This window comes from Panthera uncia, chromosome C2, assembly GCF_023721935.1.
Source record: "Panthera uncia isolate 11264 chromosome C2, Puncia_PCG_1.0, whole genome shotgun sequence".
NCBI classification, from domain to species: domain Eukaryota; kingdom Metazoa; phylum Chordata; class Mammalia; order Carnivora; family Felidae; genus Panthera; species Panthera uncia.
The window spans coordinates 36,832,812-36,840,050 of record NC_064810.1 but is presented as its reverse complement, the minus strand read 5'-3'; positions in this window follow the sequence as shown (position 1 = coordinate 36,840,050).

The following is a 7,239-nucleotide window of genomic DNA, read 5'->3' as shown; positions in this document are numbered from 1 at the left end:
ACCTTAGAAAAGAGAGGATGTGTTCTCATTTATATCATTACTCTAATATACGACAGTTTTGTTTGGCTTTGTTGTTGTTTTAAACTACCTGGGTTTCACCATTAAATCTATAGCCTAGCAGGGTTCTGGCTATCTCCCTTCGGGGAGAATATGGACAGGGCTTTAGGAGAATTCTCTTCCCACCTTCATGATGTCAGGTTTCCAATCACAACCACTACACTTTTGTTATCTGCCTGGGACACTGAAGAATGGAAATAGATAAAAAAAAAAATACACTCATTTGATCAACTGTAAGTCTTCTGTATACTAAAACCAATTAGCCATTGCTTATTCTATTTCCAAGAGAATCAGCCTAGCACCGTCCTTATTCTATTTCCCACTGCAAATATTGTACACTTGGTCCTAAGCCCTACAATAAAATTGAAAACAACATACCCCAATAACAAAATACATAGATACTGGAATAAAATGCCAGCAACAAAAAGATGAACCAAATGTGAATATAATATTCCTATTATGAATTTCTAAAGGAAAATTAAAATCACAAAGGTCAAATCCCCTTACAAATTAAAGTTTTAAATGTTAAAACTAAGAGAAATTGAAGTCCAAAATGAAATTCTCTGTCTTGCAAAACTGTATTGCAAACAGATTAATGTAAAAATTTATCCTCCTCAACTTCATATTGTTTCATCTCAGATGAGTGAATCTTATGTCTGAGTTTTATTCTTTTAGTAGCTACAGCCAGAACTCTCTTTCACTGAAATGGGTGTCATTCTTCAAAGTTGTACTAACTTAGTGCCAAGTCTATGATGTCCCTCCCTGTTGAGTCCAAAGAGTTACTAGTTTAAATAATATTTCATAACACAGGACCTGACTGAGCACAACAAATATAAAAGTCTCACATCTGTAACAGTTTTACCCTGACAAAATTTTGATCTCAGAACTCACTTTCATGCTGTAAGAGACCATTGTGGAAGTTTAGTATTAAGAGAGTAAAGAAAAGACGATGTGTCAATCTTGAATTTAGTCTTCTTGGAATGACCTGAAGATAACTTATTCTGCTATGTCTCCAAACTCTTCTGAATTAAAACCCATTCCTCTCAAGTTATTAAGCATGGAGCTGTGATTACCATGTTAATTGCAATTTCCCCTTCAAGTCCAGTGTTTCTAATACTCCAATACTGACTTGAGTACAGGATCTATCTGGTGACATAGAGATCATATAGTCTCATATAATCAGGTATTTTCATTTCTAGATCATTTCCACTACTTCTTGCATTGCACTATCCTAGGCCTAAGAAACCTGCCTCCTAGAAAATGTTCAGTTTCTCACTTAGGTTTCAGCTGAAAAGATATCCTCTACAGCTGAAGCTGCTGTTGATGTTTCTGAAGCTGAGCCCCCTAGGGGACTAAGTAAAAATCAACATGTGAGCAGAGTCTGCTTTAATATTACAAACTTTGATAGCATCTTATTGTTGCTGCATTTTCTGCAGTAGTGGAATAAGGGTCTGGTATTTTGTTTCTTGTTTGTTTTTTTTTAGTATTTTTCCATTATCTCGTCTTGTTTTTTTTGTTTTGTTTTGTTTTGTTTTGTTTTCTGGAAGAGTCAATTCAAATAGGTGAGCCTACCCAGCATTACTGTCTTAGGTCTGGAACTCATCGTTTAAAGCTAGAACCTCCTTAGTGTTGCTAGCACATGTGGAACACAACTGCTGCACAGTTTTAGAGCAGCAAATACTATTCTGCCAACCAGGGCCTAAATAGCCTGTGAAGATACTCTTTTCCCTATAATTGCATGTTTGCCTCAGCTGTGCCTGCTCACTAAGGCCTCTGTGATTTACCAGCATCTGCCAAGTCATCTGCTAAAGCCCTGGCTACCAGAGTACATACCCTAGGTATAGTTTAAGATGAAGCTGCAGCAGCCTGCATCCCAAAGTCCCTCAAATTGGCCAAGACCATCCGTTCTTTTGCTGAGGCCCAGGCAGCCCAAGTTAGTCTTCCCTCGCAGCAGTCAACTTCCAAGACAGCTTGTGCACTAATGCCTCTCACTCAGCCCTCAGAAGTTAAAACCCAATAACATCATTGTAAATGCCCTCTAGACCCAGTATCAGCCCTTATATACACTAAGGTCAGAATGCCTTAGACCACAAGGCCCAAAGCCACATGTCCTAGCTCTATCAAATATTTTCCCTATATATTTTCCACCAAATTATTGTCTTTTGTTTTGTATCTTAGAGTTCCTCAACTCTGGACCTATTTGGGGGTGAGGAGCTCAATAATTATCACTTTTCTTTTTTGGCTTGATTCTTAACTACTTTTTATTCTACTCACTTTAGTTTATTCTTTTTATTTTTTATTCTATTTATTATTAATTAATTTCTTCTTTTTTACTCTAAACTATTTATTGAGAAATAAGATAACCAGTACAACATTTGTAAGCAAAAATAGGAACCTCAATCCTAATAAGACATAAGTTGAAAGAGGTAGCTTGGTTAGGAGTGTGTGTGTGTGTGTGTGTGTGTGTGTGTGTGTGTATCTGTAGAGGAAGCTATGATAAACTACTACCTAGTATATGCATAAGCAGAACAATGAAGGCATCATATATATATACACACATATATATACACACACATATATATATATATACACATACATATATACATATATATGTATACATATATATCCATATATATATACACACATATATATACATACACACACACATATATATACACATATATATTTGAGATCGTTGAGCATATCCAACTTATTCTCCCTAAATTCCACTAGGGTGCAGCATGAATTAAAGGGGTGGAAAATGCCAGGAGTATCACAGTAATTGAGATCTTGTTAACAACAAGGAAGCATTTGAAAGGCAGTGGAAGCATACCATCCTAAACACAAAGAATTTAAAAAATACATATTTTCTCTGGAATATAGACATTTTTCCCATAAAAAGTGCCAGATACAAAAGTTAATCTCCCTTTTTAACTATTTTAAGTAAAAAATGTACCTAAAGCACAATAGGGTAATTGAAAATATTAGAGAAACTGTCATATACAATAAGCTTATTTTAAAGTAATGTATTATAAAATGCTTTGGACATACCAGAAAAATCTATTTTTCCTTACTGTGGCTCTAATATTCTGGAGGGGTTGTCCTGAGCTTTGGCAACTGTTTATAACACCTATGCCTGAGGGCTGGCTGGTTCTTTTGTTAAAAGGATATGAGGTGGGAGGGGGAACCAGTAGCTCAGGGGATAGGAGTTGAGACTCAGGTAGTGATTCTGGCAGAATAAGTCAGTGGAATAGGGAATAAATCAAGCAGGAGAGGTATAAAAGTTTTCACGGAGTGGAATAAATACAGTGGATTGTGGAGTACTGGTTATGTTGGTTCCTTTCATTTCCTCCCCTAAGGATATCTCTTTTCTTTCTTTTAGGTCTTCTAACAACATCACAGGGATTGTGGGAGAGAAAGGGGAGTCAGGAGTACCTTAATATTATCAAGACAGACTCTTCTTCCCCATATATACACTTTGTTTTATTTAAGAAAATTGATAGTGTTGGGTACCTGGATGGTGGTTTCAAAGAAAAGGAAGCATATTTTTTTCCTCCAGTATTTCCATTATCTTCTTCACCTGCCACTATCTCCTGAATTAGTCACTACACTGGAAAAGTATATTCAACAATGTATTCAATATGGAGAGGATTTGAGGTGGAGATATTTTTAGTAGAAAAGGAAAGAACTTCCTAAGGCTATTTTGTTGGGCAGTTTATTTACTTGCCAGAAATAGGGATGTTACGACTGCAACAAACTATTTCTACTAAATCGCATAATATAACATTAAATTTTGTCCAGGGCAATCTAACAAAGCATACATTTAAAAAAAAAAAAAAGAATATTCCTTCGAATCATTTCAAAAGGGGAATTTTATAGCAGCCATTATAGCAATTATATCAGATGGCAACACTGCAACAGATTTTTAAATGTGTGTGATATTTTCAGGTGTTTTGCAAATTAGATTAGTGCTTGATAGATTAAAAATAAATAAAACTGTAAAACCAATATAAGTAAATATAACTATTTACTTAACTATAATTTTGTATAGCATCTGAGTTAAAATGCATTTTTTAATGCATTCACCAAAGCATCTTTGATTATAAGTATTTTCCATTAATGAAAGTCTATCATCACAATTTTGTCATAGACTTCCATGAAAAGAGACAAAGAAAGGTTTCAATCCCAACATAAAGAAACTTTTATTATGTATGATTGATAATTGTCACCTTAAGTTTACAAAATACTAAAGAAAAATTGAAAAATATATGCTGTCTTTTGTGTTTCGTTTTGAAATTGAATGACTAGTTTGACCCTGAGTATATGCTGCCAAATCCACTGACTAAAGAACACAGAAAAGTATATAATTGATAACTGAAGATAGATAAATGTAGACATATAGAGGATAGAAAGGTAGCATATGTGTCAGAAATTATGATAGAATGAATGGTTTCTGCTTTATTTGAGGTTTACTTGCAATGAGCAGGAATGCTCTTACCGTATCTTGTAACTTAAAATATATGTTGTTTATGTGCCAATGAAATTCACCTTAATTAAAATTATGCTTATCTTGAAAGAATATATCAGAATGTACACTAAACATCCTTGTATTCACACACGTTCAAATACCTTCTCTCTTCCCACTCTGCGCACACATCATACCTCAATGGGAAGGCCACTCCATTAAGATAATAATTGTTAAAAAGTAATATGAACTGTTTTGCTGAATCTTGAGTTTATTTTACAGTGTTTTCGTCTTAAAGTTCCTAAATTTATGTTGACATTTATTTCTATATAGCTTCCATTAAGCTTTTGCTTTTTGTTATAAGCTCTGGATTAGGGGAAAAATGGGCTTCTTTAAACTGTTAATCTTTAATGATCATTATGCTCATTTCAAAGTTGTAACATTTCACAGCAAATGGCTTTTTAGAGAGCTTTGCCGATTTGCAATTTGTTTTATCAGAAATTTCTTCAACTTTTATTTTCCCAATTATTCTCTTTGAAATTAAAGAACTATATAGTTGTATCCTCATTTCTTTAAAATAGCATTGGAGACATTTGAATGTTTTTCAACCATTTCTACATTCCTACTCAGCATTTTATTAGTTACCTAAGCTTAAATTATTATTTTTCTTCCTGCTTCCTTTAGTTGTGATAAGAACAAGCTCTGTTTGCTACAATTGATGCATGTGTTTTTTTCTCAAATTTGTCTTTTTTTTTTGCTTTGAGTTAATCATTTATATATAATTATACATATAAATATATAAAATTATATGCATATATTTAGATACACCTTTATATGCATGCATATGCATATATGTATATATTTATACATATAAATATATATACATTTTATTTATATATATACATATATTTATTATATATTTACATATTATATTTACACTATATATAGTATATATGTCTACAATATTACAAAATAATATATAAATATATATTTATTTAATTACTTCCTATTGCTATACTGCCTATACTGCTCTACTGTGTGCATTTTTAAAAGTTTTTAAGTGTTTTTTTCTTTCACTCCTCCCTTGATATTGTGCATTGTATCTTTTCCTTGTTTCCTCATAAGCTTTCTTGAATACACTCTTTCTTTAATTTTTGTTTTACTTCTCTTTTACTTGCTTCTCTCTTAATATTATATGCCTGATTTCTTGTTAAGTCTCATTAGAGAATTTGAAATGCAAAATTCTAATATTCTAGTTTGAATATTTTTTATTGATAGCTTTCTTCAGAGTCAATGTGTTTGGAAAATTCACAGCTATAGAAGACAAAACTAAGTAAAAATAGCCTTGGCTGAAACATACTGTGTTTTTGTTAACTGGGTTAATTGTGATAAAATCAGTGAATGACAGTTGGAAAATTAAAATACCTCAAAGTCTGGAATTTTACATGTATTATCTGAAAAGAAAACAAAACCTTAAATGTGCTAATTATTCTCTTTTAAAAAAGTTATGTTGATTTTGGAAGACTAGAGAACTCATGAAATTCCTACCAATAAATGCATACTAGAAATAACATACTGCATGTTCTCAATATAATTTTAGTTCAGGTTATTAAAACAATTGGCAAATCTACATTTAAAAATAAATATCCCTCTTGTTTGTTTCAGTGAATTTACAAAACTCAAATATATCTCTTAATTTTCCTAATTAAGCTTTCAAACATATCCAACATTTGTATTTCTAAGAGTGTTTATATAAAATATATCTTGCATAAACCCTTGCACCAACATTAGATTGTATTAAAAGTTGCAAGTTGGACATAATCTATTTAACTTTTTATGATAAAGTTCTATTCATAGCTCATTTTACTTTTCTATGAGCTTTCTGATTATTACAACCAATTTGTTTTTTCCTGTAAGATATTTTATGTGCATTTGTTTTACATGTCAGATATTTCAGAAGATCTCCTTTAATATCTTTTTGAATTATAAAAGAATTGGATCTTTTTGAAAGCATCACTCACCAGAGTCCATATTCTAACTTATATTGGCAAGATGCCCTGTCCAGCAGTTAGGAACCATGTAACTTCCAATCTCTGTGTCGCTTTCAAGTGAAGAATTAAAGACAGGCATAAATTTTCTACACACTCCCTTTTCATACCTTTACAATCTTTAGACCCACATGTTTCAGATAAGAAGGAAGAGGGTCTCTCTATATAAGACTTTCCCTGAACAATTGTGTCAGGAATTTCCAGGACTATTACTAGATTCGGTGATTTGCTAGAAGACCAACAAGGCTTAGAAGTCATTGTGCATACGATTATGGTTTATTACACAAATGGATAAAAATCAAACTGATGAAAAATGAAATGGGGCATGGGGCAAAGTCTGGAGAAATCTATATGCAAACTTCCAAAAGTTCTCTCTCAGCATAGGATATGGTTAATTTTTCCAGCAACAACATGAGGAAACCTGCGTGAAGTATTGTCTACCGTGAAGTCACATGAGCCTAAGATACCAAGGCTTTTATTGGGGATCCATCATATAAGTATATATAGTCATTGTCTGCAAGACCACAGTTACTGAAGCTCCAAACACCCAGAAGTGGGACAGGTGTTTATCATAAATCACACCATTTGCACATATTCTCTGGTACAACAAAGTTGAAGGACACAGGCATACAAAACAATTTTAAAGGTTTTTTTTTTTTTATTTTTTTT